Genomic DNA, 25,941 nt, shown 5'->3' with positions numbered 1-25,941 from the left:
GTTTCCCTCGCACAGGGGACAAACACATAATTTTCCCAATGCAGGGTATAAAACTTAAATCAATGTCGCGCTTGTAAGTGTTAAATGATGAAGTTACAAATGAAACTACATAGTTAATTAATGGAACGACACACAGTAAGTTACATACGGTAAACAGCAAATAGGTACCCTCTAGTTTGGGTTGTAATCACGGTCCGCCATCTTGGAACAAACACATGGAATGAAACGGACTTGGTAAAATTGAGTTTCTTCGCTAGTTTTAAGAAAACTTAAAATTACGGAGCGCCAATTTTCTCTGTAGGACAAGGACACATGCTAGGTATACTGGTAACATTACCTAGAAAAGTTAGGGAAGGTAAACGACAAAAAGGAAGGTGAACCAAGGTACAAAATGTTACAAATTTGATGTTAAAATAGCAAAATTAGTTGACAAAACAAGTACACCGAGGCTCTTGTTGAGCAATAAACACGGATGTCTGAACAACACAAAAACCTTAGTACTAGCAGATTAGAACTTTCTGGTTATGAACGGAACACGCCACAACACATGGGTGAACGGACTCGAGATAAAGCAAAGTTCCTACGACAAAGTATAGAGAACATTCAAACAACAAATTAACCTGATTATGCAATTCTTTCCTTAAACTCATGGTAGATACAAAAAGTTCAAAGTAACTACAAATCTTTCTTCCCAATTAGAGTCTGGGTTTTTCATATTCGACAAACTGGCTGATGTGTGTGGATTTCAGTGATATAGCGAGGTAATGTATGCTTAATCAAGTTGATTAATTACCTCCGCCAGGAGGGTATGTTTTCGGTTCGGTTTGTTTGTTTCTCTGTTTGTCTGTCTGTCTGTGGACAACGTAGAGGCCACATTTCTACACGGAATCACTTCAAACTTGGCCAAGTAGTTCCCCAATGTGTATGGAAGAACTGATTAAATTTTGGTCAAGGTCACCCCAAGGTCAAGGTCACAGGGGTCACTGGTGTCACTATGACATAAGTGGCCATATCAAGAGACAGAAATAAAGCACTGACTTTTGCATAAGCCAACAGGGAAGTCCTAGTCCAGGCGCAACCCATGGGTGATGTTCAAATTTATAAAGGTCAAAGGTCAAGGTCATATTGGTGCATTATATCAATGTCATATTAAGTATCAGTGGCAAATGAACAAAGATCACTTGAAGGTCAAAAGTCAAGCAGGTCACTTGAAGGTCAAGGTCACGTGAAGGTCAAGGTCACGTGAAGGTCAAGGTCACCTGAAGGTCAAGGTCACGTGAAGGTCAAGTACATTTGAAGATCAAGGTCACTTGAAGCCAAGGTCATGTGAAGGTCAAGGTCACGTGAAGGTCAAGGTCACTTGAAGGTCACGTGAAGGTCAAGGTCATGTGAAGGTCGAAGTCACATCAATTCATGATTCTAGGACATATGGCGCTCTAGGTCACCTTGGCGGAGGTATGTCCTCTACGAGGACCATGTCCGCGTTCAGGACTTGCTCACTTGTTACGTTAATGCTTCAAAAGTCAAAGGTAAAAGATCCGCTTCGAAGCACCACAAGTGTGGTGAAATTTGTGTTTTTTATTTAATTGTTGAGTGGAAACTTGTTGTTACAGGAAAGTCTCCCTACATCGGCTTAGCAAAGATCAGCAGTAGAGGAAAGGGAGCGCTATCACACAAGGCACAAACACACCCTTAATAACTTTAATAATGTACTTCATCAATCTTCACTCTAAATGCAAGAAAATAAAAAACTGTACTCTGTCCAGAGGCCTGAAAAGTCCATACATGAAATAAAAGTAATTTGATGGCCTACTCTAGCTTTGACAGGTCTAAGGTCATCTAAACTCTTAGGCTCTGTTTCGGCACCGACCCAGGGACCCCAGTGAGATGCAGGACAGGAATTTTACGTTAAGTAATTATTAAGACTATGGCAATGAATGGGAACAGTTATGTATTGCAAAGTAAAAGTTGAAGATATTGATCCTTACTTTTGAAGCATAGATATTAAATAATAGGTCACTCGCTAACACACTATTACTTAGACTTACTTAGTCCTTCCAATATATCAGGCATACTGTGCCGAGATTATATATTCATAATAGACAAAATAAAACAAATGAGGGAGTAAAAATACAAAGGGGTAATTAACCTAATCTTTCTTTATTATACATATTTCTATGGAAAGAAACAAACATCTGAACATCAAGTAAAAGGATCAAACAAACAAAACTTAATAAAAGGAATGTAAATTTGAAGACAATAGAAATTTGCATGACTCGAGTCTCTTGCAATGATTAATGATTGAAATGGGGTCGGACACGCGTCCTTGTGACCCTGACACTGTGCTAGTCTAGAAAGCAAAAATTATATGTAAAATCTGTACACACAATCCCACGCACTCAGCTCGAAATATATAAAAAGACAGCTAAACCCAAATCAAGTAAAAAAGAAACCGAAGATGAAATGGGGAAAACTAGTAGCCACATGTTTTCACCTGCACTCCTTACTTGGAATGGCTTTACAGCTTGTTTGATTAAATTGCCGTTGACTGAATAGTTTACACAGTTTGCACCCTTGACTGGCAAACCCCTGGAATCCTCGCTTTTGATAGATAAGGTCTCCCAGGCTCGTCTTCTTCCCTATATCCCGATGACAGGTCCTGGTGGGAGTCAAGTGGGGGAGGTTGAGCCAGAGGTGCACAGATAGATTGACCAGGTCGGTAGGTCGTTCACAACTATAGCTCGTGCGCGAAAGGGTGACACTTAGGTCGCGCGGGTTCCCTGTCTTAACCTTTCAAAACAGGTGATGGTCGTGGTGCATAGAATAATGCAGTTGAGGTGCCATGTTGGAACTTTAGGGCACAGCAATGCATTGTTGTAAAGAGTGAGAAGGAAACAGGACTCTGAACAAAATACTTGGAGAAATCTATCTGCTTTAAGGGAATATACATATACAATAATCCTACCTATTCTGGCTTGCTAAAAATTTATAGTTTAAATAAGAAATTGCAATGGGCTGGTGTGATGGGCACACATCTTAAAGTTAACAGGCGTGAATTGGTTTAGAGAAATAAAAGCTGTATTCAAGTCAGCAGTATTAAGATTATATACAAAACTAGTGTAATAAATTTTCTCGACACATGTATTTTGAGGAAAGAACCACAGTTCGCCTGCATAAGGCTTTTGCTGTGCGTGTCTATGCTGTGACGTCACGAACATGGCGTACACAACTGTCAACAAGTTTAGTTATTTTAAAAGTTTAAGGGGTAACCACAATATTATGAGAGAGCCTCCACAATAATAGGAGAGAGCCTAAAATACGAAAGGAAGAAGAGAGAAGAATAATTTTTCACAATATATATATATATATTGTACCAACCGTGTGTCACACAATTGTACATAATTATTTTGTATATATTATGCTTGTATCTGCGCTCTTCCCTCGCACTAAAAAGAACCTGAATGATCATGTCTCTGTTTTGCTCTGTAACATTGTCTGTCTCTCGAACAGGTCATGTCCTGTTGCCTTGAGGTTTTGTATATAAAGGAGAGTGTTCCTTAATAAACAATGCAGTTGATTGCATCCTGCCTTTGAGTTCACAACCCTCTCTCGGCTCCGTCACATTGGTGACCCCGGAAGTCGACTCGCTCCCACCGCCTTCCACCCCCACCCCCTCGCCTCTTCATCGTTGGTACTACTACTATGACGGACTCTACGGCAGTTGGGGCTGCGGCCGCTCCATTCAAACTTTCATCGTTTGCCAGCAGAGAGGCGTTTGCTTGGTTTCAGCGCACTGAAGTCCAGTTTCGTATCAGGGGCGTGACTCGCTCAACCACCAAAACGGATCATGTTCTCGCGGCGATACCCGAGGACACCTTCCCAGAAATATCCGACTGGCTTTGTGAACAAGGAGACACCCCAATAGCGTATGACGCCCTCAAAACATACCTTCTGCAGCAGTACTCGCCGTCGCCAGCCGCCCGTATAGCAAAGCTTTTTCGGCTCTCGCAACAACCGATGGGGGACCAAAGGGCTCCACTTGCCCTCAGGGAAATGACCAGTATCGCTCGCCTTCAACCTGCCGCAGACGGCTTTCCTCGTGAGGTGAACCTACTCCGTGCTTCTTTGGATACGCCGTTTACCCGAACCTGTACGCGCTGCCATACCCGATGTCGATAGTTTACCCATAAAGGACTTGATGACCAAAGCCGACGCCCTTATGGACAGCCACTTCAAGACCTCCATTAACGCCTCCACCCCTGACAACGAGGATGCCTATTCAACGTCAACTGAAGCTGACATGAATGCCATAGGACATACACCCCACACCGTGACGTGCCGAAGCAGAGACAAAGCCACCCACCACCCACCAATCGCTCGCGCCCCAACGAACGACTTCTACAGCCACTTACTACCTCCCATCCGCTGCAGTTTTGCTACTACCACTTCAGATTCGGGGCAACTGCGAAAAAATATGCCAAGGATTGTCAGTGGCCAAAAAACGTGTAAGTAGGCCATCGCTCGTGGCGGTGGCCTCCCGTGTTTCTAATCTTTTCTTTTTACAGGATGCAGGAACGGGCGTGCGATTTTTGGTAGACACGGGTGCTTGTCGTTCTCTTTTGCCAAGGAAACTCTTCAAGACACAACGTAATCTGTCTACATCTGCCGACGTCCGCTTGGTAGCTGCCAACGGATCTGCGATACCCACCTACGGTTACGAGAACCTCACATTATCGTTTGGAAACGGTAAATTCAATTGGAAGTTTCTCGTTGCTGACGTCACAATGCCAATCCTCGGTGCGGATTTCCTCTCTCACCTTCTGGTCGATGTCGCCCACCGACGATTGGTCAACGCAGACTCGTACTTGTCGACACCTCTTCAACCCGCCCCCTCTAACCTCGCTCTCCACATTAGCGCACCCACGGATGCCTGCCGACCTCCTCACGTCGTACCCGGAAGTTTTCCGTCCAGAACTTCGCCAAACGTCCAAGGTTCATGCCAAGCACGGTATTTATCACCATATCAAGACGACGGGACCCCCAGTCTTCGCAAAATTCAGACGTCTGGCACCGGAACGATTGGCAGCCGCCAAACAGACGTTCGCCGAAATGGAGGAAATGGGCTTTTGCCAAAAGGCCTCCAGCCCATGGTCGTCACCCTTACACATCGTTCTGAAGAAAGACGGCTCCCTTCGTCCGTGCGGGGATTACAGGCGCCTGAACATGCAAACAGAACCGGATCACTACCCCCTCCCAAACATTGCCGACGTGACCTCCTACCTGCACAAAGCGAAGGTTTTCTCTACGCTCGACCTCCTGAAGGGGTATTAGCAGGTGCCTATGAACCCAGAAGACATCCCCAAGACCGCCATCACCACTCCGTTTGGTACATACACCTTCAACTACTCCTGTTTTGGCCTTCGTAATGCTGGGCAACGTTTCAACGTCTCATGGATGGCATCTTAAGGGACCTCCCTTTCTGTGTATGTTATGTGGACGACATACTTGTGTTCTCCTCCTCAAAAGAGGAACACCTCCGTCACCTGCGCATCGTGCTCGACCGCCTGCAACAAAACGGCCTTGTAGTCCGGTACGACAAGTGTACCTTTGGCGCCAACGAAGTGTAGTTCTTAGGGCACCGTATCACTCCTGAAGGAGTCCATCCCCTCCCTGAGAAGGTAGCAGGCGTTCAGAACTTCCCTGCGCCCTCGACCGTCAAAGCTCTGCAGGAATTCTTGGGCATGATCAACTATTATCACCGTTTTATGCCAGCCATTGCCGCCACTCTTGCTCCCCTCTACGCCTCCCTCAAGGGCAAGCCAAAGGACCTGAAGTGCGGTCCCCTTCAAGAAGCAGCCTTCTGCAATGCAAAGAAGGCCCTATCAACTGCTGCGGCTCTCACTTTTCCTATCCCACACGCCCCTCTCCTTCTCTCCACCGATGCCAGGGACTTCGCTATTGCTGCAGTACTCGAGCAGGTGGTCAAAGGCTCGCCCCGCCCATTGGCCTTCTTCAGCAGAAAACTGTCCAAGGCAGAATCGGGTTATTCTACCTTCGATCGAGAATTGCTGGCAGTGCACTTGGCTGTCCGTCACTTTCGCCATTTCTTAGAAGGTACGCCCTTCGTCATTCGCACAGACCACATGCCTCTGTTGCACACCTTCACTCGACAGTCTGACACCTGGTCCGCCCGTCAATGCCGACATCTCTCCACCATGGCTGAATACAATTGCACCCTCCAATACGTCCCTGGGAAAATGAATCCCGTTGCCAATGCCCTGTCAAGAAACACGTTGGCTGCCGTTCAACTGGGATTGGATTACAACGCCCTGGCTGAAGCCCAACGACAGGATCCAGAGTATCAAGCTTGTAGGACATCCTGCACGTCCCTCCGTTGGGAAGACTTTCCCCTCGAAGACTCCAACACCACCCTCTTCTGTGACGTCAGTACTGGTAGACCGCGACCTTGGATTCCTGCTCCAATGCGCCGACAAGTGTTTGATTTCATTCACGGCCTTTCACATCCCTCGTGCCGTTCTACTGCACAGCTGCTGAAGGCAAAGTTCATTTGGCACGACATTTCTAAGGATGCTAAGGATTGGGTCCGCGCCTGTACTTCTTGCCAAACTTCCAAAGTACATCGACACACGGATTCAGGAGTAGGCACCTTTCCTCAACCTCAGCGTCGTTTCGCACACATTCACGTCGACATTGTAGGCCCCTACCCACATCACAAGGACATCGTTACCTGTTTACCGTCATCGACCGCTCCACTCGTTGGCCTGAAGCCATTCCCATGGAAACTGCAACGTCCGCCTCATGTACATCTGCTTTACTCTCTGGATGGATTTCAAGATTCGGTATCCCTGAGCATATTACTTCTGACAGGGGAACTACTTTCACCTCTCAATTGTGGACATCATTAGCGAATATCCTGGGCATCACCCTACATCAGACAACGGCCTACAACCCCGCTGCCAATGGAATGGTTGAACGTTTTCATCGCACCCTCAAAGCAGCTTTGATGTCCCGCTGCAAGGATTGCAACTGGTTCATTCAGCTTCCCTGGGTTCTCCTTGGACTAAGACCACTCCTAAAGACGCCCTCGAAGTCTCGGCATCTGAAATGGTGTATGACGACCCGTTGGTCGTCCCTGCCGAATTTATTCCTTCTACAACCTCCTCCGACGATCTCCAGCGCATACGTCACGTCGTGGGAAAATTTACTCCGTGCCGCCAGACTTACAAGCCCCCAGCCAAGCATCACATACCAACGGACTTGCACTCTGCAACGCACGTCTTCCTGCGCAACGACACCAGCAAGCCACCACTAACGCCCCCTTACACGGGCCCTTTCCTTGTGATCCAACGCAGTCCGAAAGCATTCCTCCTAAACATTCGGGGCAAAGAAGACTGAGTCTCCATTGATCGTCTAAAACCTGCTTATCTTCTGCCAGGTGACCCGCCTACAGTTCGCCTCTCTAGATCAGGGCGCCCTATTTAACATGTACAGTATGTCATTTTTAGGGGGGGAGCCATGTACCAACCGTGTGTCACAAAATTGTACATAATTATTTTGTATATACTATGCTTGTATCTGCGCTCTTCCCTCGCACTAAAAAGAACCTGAATGATCATGTCTCCGTTTTGCTCTGTAACATTGTCTGTCTCTCGAACAGGTCATGTCCTTTTGCCTTGAGGTTTTGTATATAAAGGAGAGTGTTCCTTAATAAATAACTCAGTTGATTGCATCCTGCCTTTGAGTTCACAACCCTTTCTCGGCTCCGTCACAATATATATATATATATATATATATATATCTATATATATACACATATATATATATATATATATGTGTGTGTGTATATATATATATATATATATATGTATATATATATATATATATATTTATATTTATATTTATATATATATATATATATATATAAATATACATATATATATATATAAACATATATATATATATATATATATATTTATATATATTGTGGGAAATAATTCCGGGAAAGGCCTACCCGTTTCTGATTTCCGGACCCGAGCCTGAAGGATAGAGCGCCAACACTCTCACACTTGACAAACTAGAGTACAGCAACGAAGACGGTTTGCTTTCCCTACACACGTTTAAGTCCAAAGATTATTCTATACCGGGACTGTCGGCACCGATATCACCTTGATGTTCAGACGCTACTCCAGGGCGCAGAATAGTAAATCCCAATCAAGTGTGGTTGGACTGAATCAGTTACGTTAAGACAGTTTCACAAAGAGTTAGCGGGAGCGGTACTTTAAATGTCAAAACGTCGTAAGGACCACCGGGAGGTAATACCGTAGAACATTACAATAAAGGATTGACACCGATAGCTTTAGATTGACGTAAATATAAACTTACTCTCAAGTCATATCTCACCTCATGTGATAACACATTTAGTCATTTCAAAATGTAAAGGTCAAGTTAAAAACAGTTAATAATTTTAACCTAAAAATGGTGTTTATTTCCATAAAGTACAACAGGAATTTTCTCCTAACTGACACAGGAAAAAACAGCAAAACTACCCAATTGAAATTTGAATAAAGACTGCATGGCATATGAAAAATTAAAAATGCCAAGAAAATGGTCAAATCAATTAAATCGTAAATTAATAATCAAATAACTAATCAACCAATGAAAGTAAAAATGGTGACTGAAATAATACCAAAAGTTCTACTCACTACTTTGAACACATTCCTCTCGGGCAAAAATTACAAACTTGATAGAGGGGAACGGGAACACAACTTATGTTAATGGACACGCCATGAATGATTAAACTAGACAGTTTGAACATGACTTCCTAGCTAAATGTGCACATCGTCAAATAAAGGTTAGGAAAAAGAGGGGGGGACAGTTCCTTGGCCATGGTTGAGCACCGTTAACTCGTATTCACGCTCTTGAGGGTTGATTGTAGACGTTGAACTGGAAGCATCTTGTAAAATGTTAACAACACAGTGCATCTTCAGTTCTGCACAGTCGTGTTTTATCTTCGTATGCCTATCTGAGCCCCCTGTGGCCGCGGGGGCATAAAACAATTAGAATAGCGCCAACGTTATCCCTGCGTGTCGTAAGAGGCGACTAAAAGGGACGGGACGAGGGGGCTGGGAACCCCCTCTCCTGAATTGAAATTCCTGTGAGACATCATCAAAGAGATGGAGCTGGGGGGAGAGTGACTGCTCCCCGCACTCTAGTTTTGGGGTGTTTGAATGTGCGTGGATGTAGTACGATAGAGAGTAAAAGATGTGAGATTGGAAGTATGTTTAGAAGTAGAAGGATGGATGTATTGGCCTTGTGTGAGACAAAGATGAAAGGAAAGGGTGAAGTGATGTTTGGTGAAATGTCTGGTAGAGTGTCCGGGATTGAAAGGGGAAGAGCGAGAGAGGGTGTGGCGTTATTGCTGAGTGAATGAATGACAGGTAAAGTAGTGGAATGGAAGGAGATATCATCTAGGTTAATGTGGGTAAGGGTTAGGTTGGGTAGGGAATGTTGGGCGTTTGTCAGTGCGTATGGGCCAGGTAGTGAGAAAAGTGAAGAAGAGCGGAATGAGTTCTGGAATGAATTAACTAGGTGTGTAGAAGGACTAGGTAGAAGGAATTATGTAGTTGTTATGGGTGACTTAAATGCTAGAGTGGGCGCTGGAGAGGTAGAAGGTGTCATTGGGAAGTATGGAGTACCAGGTGAAAATGAGAGTGGTGAGAGACTGGTAGATATGTGTGTTGAACAAGAGATGGTAATAAGTGCTAGCTTTTTTAAAAAGAAAGATAAAAATAATTATACATGGGTAAGAGTGGCAAATGGAAGAGTAGTAGAAAGGGCATTAATGGATTATGTGTTGATAACTAAAAGAATGTTTGGAAGATTGAAAGACGTGCACGGGTTTAGGGGTATGGCTAACGGTATGTCTGATCATTTTTTGGTGGAAGGAAAATTAGTTGTAGCAAAAGAGTGGGGGAATAGAGTAGGTGGATGTAAAAGGGAGCTAGTGAGGGTTGAAGAGTTAATAAAACCGGGGGTAAAAAGTAAATATCAGGAAAGGTTGAAAATGGCATATGACGAGGTGAGAGTAAGAGAAACTGGTAATTTAGAGGAGGAGTGGAAGTTAGCAAAAGAAAATTTTGTTGGGATTGCAAGTGATGTATGTGGCAAGAAGGTTGTTGGAGGCAGCATGAGGAAGGGCAGTGAATGGTGGAATGAAGGAGTGAGGGTAAAAGTGGAAGAGAAAAAGAGGGCTTTCGAAGAATGGCTGCAGAGTAATAGTATAGAGAAGTATGAAAAATATAGAGAGAAAAAGTTGGAAGTAAAGCGCAAGGTACGTGAGGCAAAGAGGGCAGCTGACCTGAGGTGGGGTCAGGGACTGGGTCAGTCATATGAAGAGAATAAGAAGAAGTTTTGGAAAGAAGTGAAGAGAGTAAGGAAGGCTGGCGCAAGAATTGAAGAGACAGTGAAAGATGGAAATGGAAGGTTGTTAAAAGGAGAGGAGGCAAGGAAAAGGTGGGCGGAATATTTTGAAAGTTTGCTGAATGTTGAGGATGATAGGGAGGCAGATATAATTGCTGTTCCAGGTGTTGAGGTGCCAGTGATGGGAGATGAGAATGAGAGAGAGATTACAATAGAGGAAGTGAGGAGAGCACTAGATGAAACGAGAGTAGGAAAAGCATCTGGTATGGATGGTGTGAAAGCTGAGATGTTGAAGGAAGGGGGTGTGACTGTACTTGAATGGTTGGTGAGATTGTTTAATGTGTGTTTTGTGTTGTCAATGGTACCAGTAGATTGGGTCTGTGCATGTATTGTACCACTATATAAGGGTAAGGGAGATGTGCATGAGTGTTGTAATTCAAGAGGTATTAGTTTGTTGAGTGTAGTTGGAAAAGTGTATGGTAGAGTACTGATTAATAGGATTAAGGATAAAACAGAGAATGCAATCTTGGAAGTACAGGGTGGTTTTAGAAGAGGTAGGGGTTGTATGAATCAGATTTTTACAGTTAGGCAGATATGCGAGAAATATTTAGCAAAAGGTAAGGAGGTGTATGTTGCGTTTATGGATCTGGAGAAAGCATATGATAGAGTTGATAGGGAAGCAATGTGGAATGTGATGAGGTTATATGGAGTTGGTGGAAGGTTGTTACAAGCAGTGAAAAGTTTCTACAAAGGTAGTAAAGCATGTGTTAGAATAGGAAATGAAGTGAGCGATTGGTTTCCGGTGAGAGTGGGGCTGAGACAGGGATGTGTGATGTCGCCGTGGTTGTTTAACTTGTATGTTGATGGAGTGGTGAGAGAGGTGAATGCTCGAGTGCTTGGACGAGGATTAAAGCTGGTAGGTGAGAATGATCATGAATGGGAGGTAAATCAGTTGTTGTTTGCGGATGATACTGTACTGGTAGCAGACACAGAAGAGAAGCTTGACCGACTAGTGACAGAATTTGGAAGGGTGTGTGAGAGAAGGAAGTTGAGAGTTAATGTGGGTAAGAGTAAGGTTATGAGATGTACGAGAAGGGAAGGTGGTGCAAGGTTGAATGTCATGTTGAATGGAGAGTTACTTGAGGAGGTGGATCAGTTTAAGTACTTGGGGTCTGTTGTTGCAGCAAATGGTGGAGTGGAAGCAGATGTACGTCAGAGAGTCAATGAAGGTTGTAAAGTGTTGGGGGCAGTTAAGGGAGTACTAAAAAATAGAGGGTTGGGCATGAATGTAAAGAGAGTTCTATATGAGAAAGTGATTGTACCAACTGTGATGTATGGATCGGAGTTGTGGGGAATGAAAGTTATGGAGAGACAGAAATTGAATGTGTTTGAGATGAAGTGTCTGAGGAGTATGGCTGGTGTATCTCGAGTAGATAGGGTTAGGAACGAAGTGGTGAGGGTGAGAACGGGTGTAAGAAATGAGTTAGCGGCTAGAGTGGATATGAATGTGTTGAGGTGGTTTGGCCATGTTGAGAGAATGGAAAATGGCTGTCTGCTAAAGAAGGTGATGAATGCAAGAGTTGATGGGAGAAGTACAAGAGGAAGGCCAAGGTTTGGGTGGATGGATGGTGTGAAGAAAGCTCTGGGTGATAGGAGGATAGATGTGAGAGAGGCAAGAGAGCGTGCTAGAAATAAGAATGAATGGCGAGCGATTGTGACGCAGTTCCGGTAGGCCCTGCTGCTTCCTCCGGTGCCTTAGATGACCGCGGAGGTAGCAGCAGTAGGGGACTCAGCAGTATGAAGCTTCATCTGTGGTGGAAATGTGGGAGGTTGGGCTGTGGCACCCTAGCAGTACCAGCTGAACTCGGCTGGGTCCCTGGTTAGGCTGGAGGAACGTAGAGAGTAGAGGTCCCCTTTTTTTTGTTTTTGTTTTTGTTTTGTTTCTTGTTGATGTCGGCTACCCCCCAAAATTGGGGGAAGTGCCTTTGGTATATGTATGTATGTATGTATGCCTATCTGATGAATAATGGTTCAAAGTAAGGCATACTGTTGGTCAGTAACTGGTTAACCAACAGGTAGTTAAACCGACGCCTATGTTAACGATGTCACAGATGAAGAGGCTATGCCTAAGTCCGCCTTACATGCTTCCTGGTTTTTAAGTGGGCCGCTCACATGCTTCTGCCTCCCGGCGCTGAGCTGGTTCAGACAGGTCGAGTCCTTCTTCTTCAAATTTTCATGAGTAAGTGTTTCGCTGAAGGGTGCTTTTTATAAATACAAGGATCATTCTTGAAACTCAAGGGGAAAGTAATCATAAAGATATCCTACTGTCTGGTTTATGAAAATTAATATACATACAAAAAAATTAAGTGGCGTTTAGTGATGTTCAATAACACAGAAAACAATCCTAGCTAAACAAACTTATAAATAGGTACTGAGATGTAAATAGCGATAAGCTAAGATCAATGAGTTACGTTAAGGTTACTTAAATATAAACCAATTGTGGTTAAACATCCAAAGCTTCAAGAGCATTTGGAACAGAACACAACCAAGTGCTGTTTTCTTAAAAATTGTCGACGGTCGGTTGCATCGTCAAGCAATGTACTGTGAGCTCACGAAATGAGAGAAAATCATCTACAGAGGAATGAGGTGATGAAAGGTAACGCATTACAGGGGAATGATGGATATGTTAGCAGCAATGAATATTTAAGGGTATAACAATGAAGGTTACAAAGGAAACAAAAGAAAAACAACCCCTTGTCTCCTATTGTGGAAACGTATTACAGTCAGTCAGGTGCAAAACGAGGTTCCTCTAAAATGTCAAGGTCTAGGGGGAAAAGAAGTTCTCATAAATAGTTTTTGTTCACAACCTTTTGAATTGGGAGACGAGAAATTTATTCATGACTTCTACGTCGTTCCTGAGTTGGGTATTACGGGATAGATGTTATTTTTGGTTCAGATGCGATCTGGTTATTAGGGTTAAATGTACTTTCATGTCCTGAGGGATTAACTGTAACTTTGAGGGATTGAATCCTACCCATAGGAGGGACAGTCGAATCAATAGCACCCATAATAGAACCTGTTGTTAACGTAACTGATAAGTGGGACCTTTGACTTACACAAGAAGTGTGTATAGACCCTTGTGTTGCAATGTTGATTGAACTGTATGTGTGTAACGGAAATGTGAAAGAAGGGATGGGCGTACTTATGCAGCATGTAGACTTTGAAGATAACTTGTTGCAGGACTCAATAGTGCAAATACAAGAAGGGAAGGTAAGGATATTATTCCACAACTTTGCATCAGTGCCAGTGTTAATTAAAGAGGATACGCTAATTGCATGGGTAGAAATTAATGTTGATTTAGTGTTTAACGCCGCCTTTCAGCAAAGTACCTCATCAGATCGCGCATGTGCATTAAAAGAGTTGGGATATAGTTTAACACCTGTTCAATATCATTATTATGTAGCTCAGATTTTGTAAGAATATCAAGATATATTTGTTTTAGAGGAAGAACCTCCAGGTTATTGTGACTTTATGCCATTCAGTATAGATACGGGAGACAGTCCGCCAGTTGTAAAGTACTCTTACAGAGTACCTTTTGCATATCAGGCTGAAGTAAATAGACAGTTAGCAGAGATGAATGAGAATGGAATAATCTCGGTCTCTGATTCCCCCTGGTGATCTCTTATCATAGTAGTAAAGAAAAAGTCTGGCGCTTTACGCATATGTGTGGATTACCGTAAACTGAATAGCGTAACAAAAGGTGATTTGTTCCCTCTCCCGTCAATAGAGAAGATCATGTGTAAAGTCAGGAATAACATGTTCTTTTCGACGTTAGATCTTAAGTCTGGGTATCATCAAATAGCACTCGATCCAAAGAGTAGGGAGATAACCGCATTTGTTGCTGGTGATTCATTGCACTCCTTTAATACTTTGCCAGTTGGGTTAAAGAATGCGACGGCGCATTTTTCACACGTAATGATGAGCGTATTTTCTGGATTGGTAGGCAATGCAGTGTTAATCTACCTTGATGACAATAATTTTGGAGAATACTGTAGAAGAACACATGACTAATTTTGTTAAAGTCCTTGAGGCATTGAGACGTCATAATTTGAAGGTCAACCTAGCAATGTGTCAGCTGTTCCAGCCAGAGGTTCAGTTTCTAGGTCACATGTTAACTAACAAGGGCTTATGCCCGATGGCAGGTAAGATAGAAGCTATTCGAACATTTCCACAGCCTCTAACCCCTAAGCAAGTTAGTTCAATTTTAGGGTTAGCATCTTATTACAGACGTTTCATTAGTTCAATTTTAGGGTTAGCATCTTATTACAGACGTTTCATTAAAGACTTTGGAAATATCTCGCGACCCTCAGATAAACTTAGAAAAACAGAAAATTCTGAATGGACTCGAGAGCACGAAGATGCGTTTCAAAAGTTGAAACAAGCTTTGTCTGAAGATAGTTTCTTAGTCTTCCCTAAATTTGATCGGGAGTTCTATGTGACATGCGATGCTAGCGATGTTGCCATTGGCGGAGTTATAGAACAGATAGATGACGACGGAATTCTCCATCCAGTAGCGTTCGGTCCTCGAGTGTTGAAGGGGCCGGAAACCCGTTATTCAGTGTTAGATAAAGAGGCATTGGCCATTAAGTGGGTGTTAGAAAGAAATCGTTATTTTTTGTTGGGACATAAAATTTGTATTAGGTCTGATCATCAACCCCTATCGTACAATCTTAAGAAATCAGATCTATCAAGTCGTCAGGCTAGATGGTTGGAAGCATTGTTAGAGTTCGACATCTTTGACTTTGAATATATACCAGGACGAACTAATGTAGTAGCGGATGCCTTATCTTGTTCTGTGGCCGCAATAACAAGGTCGATGAGTACGTCACGGGCTGCGCGGGAAAACGAGTCCCAGGCACTCAATGACAGATCCAAGCTGGGAGAGACCTCAGCTGATAGGACGGAGTGTGTGCATGAGTTTGTTGGGCCCAGTGAAGGAATGAATGAAATGAATGCCCAGGGTATGAATGAATCTGTCCTTGAAGCTCACAACGTCCGTGATGATGAATGTGATTGGGAGATAACACAGCTAATAAAGGCCCAGAAGGAAGATCCTGTATGGGGGCAAGTTAAGGCTTATGTTAGAGGAGAAACAGAAGAATTCTCTACTGACATCTCGCTTCCATCTAATGGATTTGTAATAGAAGACAATGTTTTGTATGTTACTGATTTGAAATGAAACGAGTTAATTTATCAAACTGTACTGCCCACTCCTTTCATAAGGAACACTATGGCATTATCGCATTCATCGCCAGTATCTCGTCACGTGGGAGTGGCGAATACCCTTAGGAGGGACACTGATCATTTTTATTCGAAAGGCATGAAACAGATGATAAAGAATTATGTAGATGCGTGTCACCTTTGTCACTTGTTCCGATCACATTGCCTGTATCTCACGCAGGACATAAGTATATCTTTATGCTAGTCGATGAGCGAACTAGATATACATTTGTGCAACCTTTGATTGACAAGTCTGCCCAGGAAGTCACTAGAGTGCTTAGGGCTTTCATTGAACTGTTCGGTACTCCTTAAGAAATTGTGTCAGATCACGGAACCGAATTTGTGAATGAAGTATTCAGTCAAATATCTGAATTGTATGGCATTAAGCATTCCCCCATTCTTGCGTATAGGCCTGGTTCATATGGGTTGGTAGAGTAAAAATCGGGTCCTAATTAGTATGCTTAAATACCTAGTAGCAGATAACCCGAGTATATGGTCAGATATGTTGTCTACAGTTCAGTTTGCCTTAAACACAGGATATAATGAGAGTGTTGGCGATACGCCTTATCATTTGGTTTTCGGTCAAGATTCAAATTTGCCATATGGTGTTTTCACGAAAAAGGAGAAACTACCTATGTATAACATAGAAGATTTTCGCACTTATGTTTCCAACATAAATAAGAGGGCTTTTGAAGTTACAAATAAGTTTTTAAAGATAGCCCAGGAGAGGAACATTCGTGGTTACAACAGGAGATTTAAAACGAAATCACACAAGATTCAGATTGGTGATCGTATGTATATAAAGCGGCTTCAGGATAGAGAGCGTATGTTCGAATCAGCTTTTATTGGTTCGTTTAGGGTAATCCATGCTAACCATGATAAAATAACTGTGAAGAGCATAGCCAGAGGTAATGTATATGAAGTTCACGCCTCGATCATCAAGATCGTGCCAGAAAATGAGATGATGAGTTCAGATAATCGGAATGTGTCAGCAATATACCTATTTTGGATGCCAATGATGGATCAACTGAGTTTCAGCACATTCCTCGAACTCCCTCTTCTGCCGAGAGAGAGAGAGAGAGAGAGAGAGAGAGAGAGAGAGAGAGAGAGAGAGAGCGTGTGAGGGAGAGAGAGAGAGGCGACCGGCCCTAAAAAGGCAGTGAGCCTAGGCTTGGCGTCAGTTAGCCATGATTTGGCGATAGGCTTAGGTTAATAAATTAGCCATGGGAAGTGTCCGACTTTTTGCGGCAGTGTATTTGCTAACTGCTTGCGCGTGTGTGAACAGTGAAGTGAGAGTACGGAAAGGCGTAGTCTTTGATGAGAGATATAGGTTGTCTTTCACATCTGATGTACATGTGTTGTTAATTAGCTGTGATCCCATGAAAGTTGCGAGTCCACTAGTTATGATTCTGGGTCAGATTAACAAGTTAGAGGATCAATTGAAACTGGTTAAAGAAGAAGTCACTATGTTTAAACTGAGAGCGATTCTTGTTAACGTAAAAAGAGCCCTTAGTAACTCATTGGATACCTTCGAAGACTTCGTGCTTTCAAAAGGGGAAAGAAAGAAACGTGCGGCTAATTCAATTGGCGAATTGAATTAAGGTTGGACTGGGCTAATTACCCAGTCGGAACTCGATCAGTTGGAGACCGCCTTAACCACGATAGAGAAAAATACGCACGTCATGATAAATAAAGTAATATCTCATACCCGTATCGTGGATGAGAAATTGAAGACAGTTTTTATGGCTGTAGCTAAAGGGCAGGAGGCACTAAGCGTTTTAGAGAAGAGGATTAATGATTTCAGGGAGATATTAGAACAAATCCAAAGAGATGTGATTTATGTAGAAATCGCTACACAATTAGCTTTTGTAGCTAGTGAGCTAACTCTACACTTAGAAAACGTGGCAAACCAGATTCAACAAGTGGCAAACACGGGGGAAATCACATTCGACATTTTACCCCCCAGGGAATTTTAGAGAATAATTAAGAAAATTCATGAGGCAGTGCCAATGTTTATTCCTCCTCACGTTATTTACTAGAGGAAATCATATATATTTTGTTAAAATATTTAAATATAATAGATCTTGTTCCGCTGCGGGCTTGCTTCGCTCACCAGAAAACAAACACATCAAGCTCGTATGTACTGGCAAGCGGTAATGTTGAGCTGTGCATGCTAACATTAGCAACGCTAAATATAATGGTTCTTGTTCCACCACTGGCTCGCTTCACTCGCAGAAAAACAAAACATCAAGCTCGTATGTACTAACAAGCGGTAATATTGAGCTGCGCACGCTAAAAATATAGTAAAACTAACACATTAAAATTAAAGAAATTAATTACTTACTTTTATGACCGGGACGACGAAGCTTGTGGGTCATCGGGGTGTTGTGACTGTGACGACTTAACTTTTATGACTAAGACATGGAAGTTTATGGGTCATCGTGGTCTTGTGACTGTGACGTCGGAGGTTGTGGGTCTTGGGGGTCCCCTGGCTGTTGCTGTATCGGAGGTAGAGGAGGGTACAGGCAGTAAGAAAGAAGTGGTGCAATAAGGTATGCTCTGGGTAAAAGTGGGTAAAAAAGAACATGGAAAAATATTGCCTGAAATACTCAGTCTTCGTTCTAGGTCTCTCAACCCACTCCTTCACTTCTCTCCAGAGCCGTTCTATATTTTGGGTATGGATGGATGGGTCTTGGGGTCAACGAAATGTTCTGAGTGGTTTACAGTTTTGTGCTAGTAACCTATTTCAGAAAGAGTGTTGTGGGCAGACCACTTATCACTAATAATTACGCTACGTGGCTTTATATATTGTTGAATTAGAAGAATTAGGGTTGCAGCATCACGTTTAGTAGACAGAGGGGGGGTGGGTGGGGGACTAAAGGGATTATAAGAAATTTCTTAGACACGTTCAATACCCCCTAAGACCCATATGGCACACGGTTGTATTTTGATTTTCCAATATGGGATTCGTCTATTTCAATAACTATACCGTCACCACTAATCGCCTCTTGATTCTTGAAAAAGTATTCCGTAACCTCCAAACAGAAACTTCGCCAATCGACACTGGTTTTAGAGGATATATCAATACCCTCCATGAGTGTATCATGATCCCAATATTTATGTAAAAAAATGCTTAACAAATAAAATTATCTTCCATGGGTGACTTTTTTCTAAAAATGTACCCTTATAGGCAGTAACTGTATCGCTGCTTCTTCTTTGTCTAAGCTATCTTAGTTTCAGTATTGCAGTAATATATGTGAATATCTTTCCTGTATGATAGACATGAACGGCACTTGGGACACTGTAAACGCTGGGGTATTATATTATGAGATTTAAGAAAATTATCAACATTGCATGACGTATCAAAGAATTCACCATGAAATTTAGGAAATGGTTCTAAGTACGGAATACTTCAGCCGCTACAAGTTTCTATGACTTCCATCGTAGAATATATAAAAAGACCTCACTTGAACTAACAAAGACCTGACTTGGACATATATTTCCATGGAAAAGGATTTGTTGGAAACGGTATGGAGAGACCACTTGAAGATATAGAGAAAGGGGTTGAGAAATATTAATCTCCCTGTGCAAACTTTCCAGACGTATGGGTTCGTGATTGGTTAACGGAAAAATAACGGAGTCTAGAGAGTATGCATGAATGAACTAGAATGGGAAACTTGTCCAGAGTAAGTATTTATGAGAAATTTGGGCGTGACAAGGTAATAACAAAATGTATAAAGGAAATATAGAAAGATAAAATGGAGTGTATAATAAATAATATTTAATGGAATATAAAATGAGGGGATTTTATAAGAGAACGAATAATAAAGCGTGAATTCTTGGGTTAAACGTAATATGTATGTGGGTATTACATGAAAGGAATGGTATAGCTGTACTGGATCAAGTAAAATACTTGTATAAAGCAGATGAAGTAGAATATTTGAATGTGGCGGGTAAAATAACGTAAAGGGAAAGTGGAGAGGGGTTATAAGAGAAGAAGTAATCCTATTGTTGGAGGCGGAGTTTATCCGCTCTTGGGAGGAGTTTATGAATAGAAGATCGAAAAATGCTATGTACAAACGAACGAACGAGACCGACAACAACCGACCCATAGAATGTCAACAAATAAATGAAAAATATACCGTTAATATAGGATATAGATAATTAGTGTATTTTTTCATCGGTTTATTATACATCCAAGAAGGTAATGTAAAGGGAAAAAAAGGCTTGTTTTACCATTATAGACCGTTTCCCCAGTATGTTTTTCCCACCCAAAATCCCAACTTCCCACTGCGGGTCCCCCATTACCGGCAGATATATATATATATATATATATATATATATATATATATATATATATATATATATATATATATATATATATATATATATATATATATATATATATATATGTATATGAACATATATCACAAGCACACGTGATTTTAATTAATGTAAATATCACCCACGAAATGCATTTAATACCGAATTCTATCTTGGGAATACATATCCACTTGGAATTCATTTTTTGGTAACAGCTTCTGGCCGGGTGGTGATTTGAACCACCACCTGTACGGCTAGAAACTATGCTGGCAGGGACCCTACCGGCTCAGCTATCAAGAGAGACTAAAAGTTTATGACAAGTCCCCCTACATATTCCTGTCGAATTCAGGTTTCTGTTCATAGACTTGAAATAGACCCATCTCCACCATGATAGCTGAATCGTGAGTTTGCAACACGTGGTTATTTTAATGAACATATATCACAAGCACACGTGATTTTAATTAATGTAAATATCACCCACGAAATGCATTTAATACCGAATTCTATCTTGGGAATACATATCCACTTGGAATTCATTTTTTGGTAACAGCTTCTGGCCGGGTGGTGCTTGTGATATATGTTCATTAAAATAACCACGTGTTGCAAACTCACAATTCAGCTATCATGGTGGAGATGGGTCTATTTCAAGTCTATGAACAGAAACCTGAATTCGACAGGAATATGTAGGGGGACTTGTCATAAACTTTTAGTCTCTCTTGATAGCTGAGCCGGTAGGGTCCCTGCCAGCATAGTTTCTAGCCGTACAGGTGGTGGTTCGAATCACCACCCGGCCAGAAGCTGTTACCAAAAAATGAATTCCAAGTGCATATGTATTCCCAAGATAGAATTCGGTATTAAATGCATTTCGTGGGTGATATTTACATTAATTAAAATCACGTGTGCTTGTGATATATGTTCATTAAAATAACCACGTGTTGCAAACTCACGATTCAGCTATCATGGTGGAGATGGGTCTATTTCAAGTCTATGAACAGAAACCTGAATTCGACAGGAATATGTAGGGGGACTTGTCATAAACTTTTAGTCTCTCTTGATAGCTGAGCCGGTAGGGTCCCTGCCAGCATAGTTTCTAGCCGTACAGGTGGTGGTTCGAATCACCACCCGGCCAGAAGCTGTTACCAAAAAATGAATTCCAAGTGGATATGTATTCCCAAGATAGAATTCGGTATTAAATGCATTTCGTGGGTGATATTTATATATGTATATATATATATATATATATATATATATATATATATATATATATATATATATATATATATATATATATATATATATATATATATATACATATATATATATACATATATATATACATATATATATAAACATATATATATATATATATATATATATATATATATATATATATATATATATATATATATATATATATATATATATATATATATATATATATATATATATATGTATATATATATATATATATATATATATATATATATATATATATACATATATATATATATATATATATATATATATATATATATATATATATATATATATATATATATATATATATATATCTGAAAATATTCATTTCCGACAGCAACGAATGTCATTTTCGAAGAGAACGGACCTTTTTCCAACAGAAAAAAAGTAGTTTTTTCTCAAGGTTACATTACCCGATAATAAACTACAAAAGAACTCTATATTGTTATTGTGAGGACAACAAGACAAGCAGAGAGAGACTGACAATTTACTGAACATACAACGGTCACTATATTACAGAGTGCGGACGGATAAGTAGCCCCGGGGGGGAAACATTTCCAACCGCCAAAACATCTGTTTTTCATTCAAATATAAATTATAAACACCAAGGCGGTACCCTAATGAAATATATATTATTATACATGAAATTAAAGCTCGCAAAAATCCACTGTGTGGAATAAATAATAAAGTTACAATACATAGAAAAGAGTCCAGGGGGGGGAAACTCGGAGGGTAAGACGATGTCCTTACAAGTACTCCTCCCCCCAGACAGCGGGCATCGGAGATGGTTGATGCGATTAATCCCTGTATCGTGGAGGGCAACGTAATTCCCCTTTGGTGCTTGAGCGGAGGGGAAGGTTGCTCTGCTTCGGAGGAATCGTTTTCCCCTGTCGTTGCCTGGTTTTCTCCTGGCTGGTGGATGATTTGTTATGAGGTGGAATCCTGGGTCTACCAGGGCCCACGGTGATCTTCTTGTTGCTTTCAAGGTACGCTGGTTTTAATTAGTCGATCGTCCCCCCATCTTCTTGCCCGTAGACGTTTAAGAGGAAAGATTTTGCTGTTCTTCTGACAACCTCATAAGGGCCGCGATAAGGTCTAGTCAGGGGTTGGTGGTGAGCATCGACCCGGATGAAGACATAGTCGCAGTCGTCTAAGTTCTTGGGCGTGAAGTGTCTGGTCCTGTTCTCATATGTTTTCAGACATGGTCTGAATTTCGAGGCAATTTCTCTCAGGTGACCAGCTTGATGTCGTCGGTAGTTGCCGGAAAGAACTCGCCAGGGACTGTGAGTGCCTCGCTGTAGACCTTCTCCACAGGAGAAGGTTTCGCCGTCTACACTGGGAGCGGTGCGAAGGCCAAGGAGGACACACAGGAGTTGCGCTTTCCAATGTTCGTCCGTAAATCTCGCCATCAAGGCTGCCTTGTGTGTGCTATGAGCTCTCTCGACCATGCAGTTCGCTGCAGAGTTGTATGCAGTTGTGCTGTGGAGTGTCGTTCCCAACAGGTTTGCCAGAGAGAGCCAGATTTCTGACAAGAAAGTGGAACCTCAGTCCATCGTGATATCGTCGGGAACTACGAAGCGGCTGATCCAGCTCGACAGGAGAGCTTCGGCGCAGGCATGGGTAGTTGCTTCAGACATCGGAGTTCCTTCTAAACTTCTAGTGGAGAGGTCGACGATCGTCAGGAGGTATCTTGCAGAACCTGAAGGCGGCATAGGTCCCATGACGTCCAAGTGGATGTGCCCAAATCGTCTCTTGGGTTGGGGAAAATCGCCGAATCCCGACTAAGTATGGTGGTTGACCTTACTCGTCTGGCAGTTAAAGCAGGTTCTCGCCCACTCACGGGGGTCTTTCTTGATCCCTGGCCAGATGAATTTCTCGGATAAAAGACGGGCTGTAGTGTGACCTGAGGGGTGTGATAATCCGTGGATGATATCGAAAATCTTCCTTTTACAGGAGACGGGAATCCATGGGCATGCTGGTGTTGCAGAGGATGGTTTACCCATCCGGTCAGAGGGGAATGTCCTTCATCTGTAGCGTTGATGCTGTCGTACGATAGTCTTGGGCCATTGGGTCGTTCTGCTGTTCTATGGCGAGGTTTGCATAGTCGATACCTGGAGAGGGCATCGGCGACGGGTTCTTCTTACCCGGTACGTAGCTGATAGTGCAGCTGAATTCTGCGATCTGAATTCTGCGATGGCTGCCAGGTGTCATTGTTGGCGAGAAGACCACGAGTCTGAAGACTTCGCGAAAGCATGGATCAGGGGCTGGTGGTCCGTTGCGATGGTGGAGGGGGTCCCTTTAAGCATGTATCTGTAGTGGCAGACGGCGAGGTAGACGGCGAGGAGCTCCCTGTCGAACGTGCTGTACCTGGTTTCCATACGGGTTTGAGTTTCTTGCTGAAGAAGGCCAAGGGCTGCGGGTAACCGTTGACAATCTGTTCAAGGACAGCACAGCAGGCGATGTTGCTGGCGTCGGTGGTCAACTTCATGGGGGCACTGTCGTCATGATACACCAGGCTGGTGGCTTCGGCGAGGGCTGCCTTCGTCCTGTCGAAGGCACGTTGCTGCAGGGGACCCCAGACGAGCTTCTTGGCTTTTCCCTTCAGGATGTCGTTGAGGGGAGTCAGGATGTGGGCGATATTGTGGATGAAGTGACGGTAGTAGTTTACCATTCCTAAAAACTCCTGAAGGTGCTGGATGGTCGTTGGGGTTGGGAAGGTTTTCACGGCTTGTGGGCTTTACGGCCGCTACGGATATTTGATGTCCAAGCAAGTCCACCTTCTCGGTGCCGAATGTGCACTTGTCAAAGCACATGATCAAACCATTCTCCTGAAGGCTTTTCAGCATGGTACGGATGTGTCTCCAGTGTTCCTCTTTCCTCCTGGAGAAGATTAAGAAACCGTCCACGTAGCAGACACAAAACGTTGAAACGTGGCCCCTGTGTTGCGTAAGCTGAAGGTTGAATATGAGAAGGTGTAGGAGCCGAACGGCGTTATAATGGCGGTCTTAGGCACGTCCTCTGGGAACACAGGAACCTGAAACTATGATTTAAGAAGGTTCATTTTAGTAAAAGATTTTGCCCCATGAAGGGCACTGTGAGGTCTTTCATATTCGACTGAGGGTAGGGGTCTGGCATTGTGATGAGGTTAAGGCGCCGGTAATCACCGCAGGGCCTCCATGTCCTGTCCAGTTTCTTTACCATGTGGAGCGGAGATGCCCAAGAGCTGGACGCCTTCTTGCATATGCCCATCTGTTCCATGTCTTCGGAGGCACGTTTGGCATGTCTCAGCTTCTGCGGCGGGAGGCGGCGGAACTTAGCGTGCATGGAAGGTCCCGTTGTGTTTAAGCGGTGGTAGATCTCGTGCTTGGAGGGGGATCCCGGCGATTGTCAAAGTTCCGGCTTGAAAACATTGGGGAACTCCTGAAGAAGGGCGGAGTAGGGCTGCGCTATGACGGCGGAGATTGGTGTGATACCCGGATTAGCTCGTAGTGGGCAGGTTCGGCGTGTCCCGGTGTCGATGAGGTGTTTCCCGGCGACGTTGACGAGTATGCCATGGTGAGCCAGGAAGTCAGCACCGAGGAGGGGGTTGTCTGACGTCAGCAATGGCGAAGGGCCAAGAGTAAAATCGGCCCATGATTGAGATTTTAAGGACCCTAGTCCCATAACATGGTATGGGAGATCCATTGGCGGTGATGAGCGAGGGGGCATCACTGCTAGGCGCCCAGTTTAGGTTGGCCTTTGAGGGTAGGAATGTTGATTGCATACAGCCGGTATCAACCATAAGTCGACGGTTGGATACGGCGTCGAGGATGTAGAATCCGATCTTGCCGTGATCTGCTACTGCGGCTACGGTTGATGTTGGCTGTGTCTGGCGTCAGAATTTCTTCGGGAACTTGCAGGGGAGCCTGCACTTCATTGCGTTGCTCCCAAACTGCTCGTGGTAGAAACACCAAGTCGGGTTCGGTCTATGGTTCTGCTGCATCAGCTGCAGAGGTTTCTTCCTCATCAGGGCGAGGATTTCGTCGTCGTCAGCAGAGGGCGCCGCCGAGTAGTCGAGGGATGAACAGCTGAAGGAGGATGATGCGCCAAGGCGGAGGCCTTGGAGGCTTTGTATAATTTCTGTGCCCTTGACAAGAGGTCGTTCATCGGCAGGGTGTCGGTGTCGGTGAGCTGGGCTCTCATGCCCTGCGGAAGGCGTCGGAGGAATATTTCGCGAGATATGTTTATCTCTCGTCGTCGTCCATTGGCGTCGGTTTCTGGCAGCATGAGAAGTCCAACCAGTACATCCCAAGCTTCTACCGGAGAGGTTTCACCCATAGGTCTATTGCTGAGATCAAGGACCTCCTGTGCCCTTGCGGAGACGGAAAGCGAGTATATATTGATTAGTTTGGTTCGCGGGTCGTCGTAGGATACCTCAGTGGGCGTCGAGCCATAGGGAGATTTTGTCAAATACCTCCTCAGGTATGGAGGTCAGGATGATGTCAGCTTTGGCGCAGGGGTCGTTTAGCTTGGCCACCCTGAAGAGTACGTCCGCCCTCAGGAACCAGGAGGCGTTGTTGTGTTGTGAGAACGGTGGCAGCTTGACTTTGGGCGCAGCTGAGTGGCTGCCCGGCACATTGGGCTTACTGGTTTCGTCATGGT

This window comes from Palaemon carinicauda, chromosome 21 (assembly GCF_036898095.1).
Source record: "Palaemon carinicauda isolate YSFRI2023 chromosome 21, ASM3689809v2, whole genome shotgun sequence".
Taxonomy (NCBI): Eukaryota; Metazoa; Arthropoda; class Malacostraca; order Decapoda; family Palaemonidae; genus Palaemon; species Palaemon carinicauda.
The sequence above is the reverse complement of the archived record's forward strand: the minus strand, read 5'-3'. Positions refer to the sequence as shown.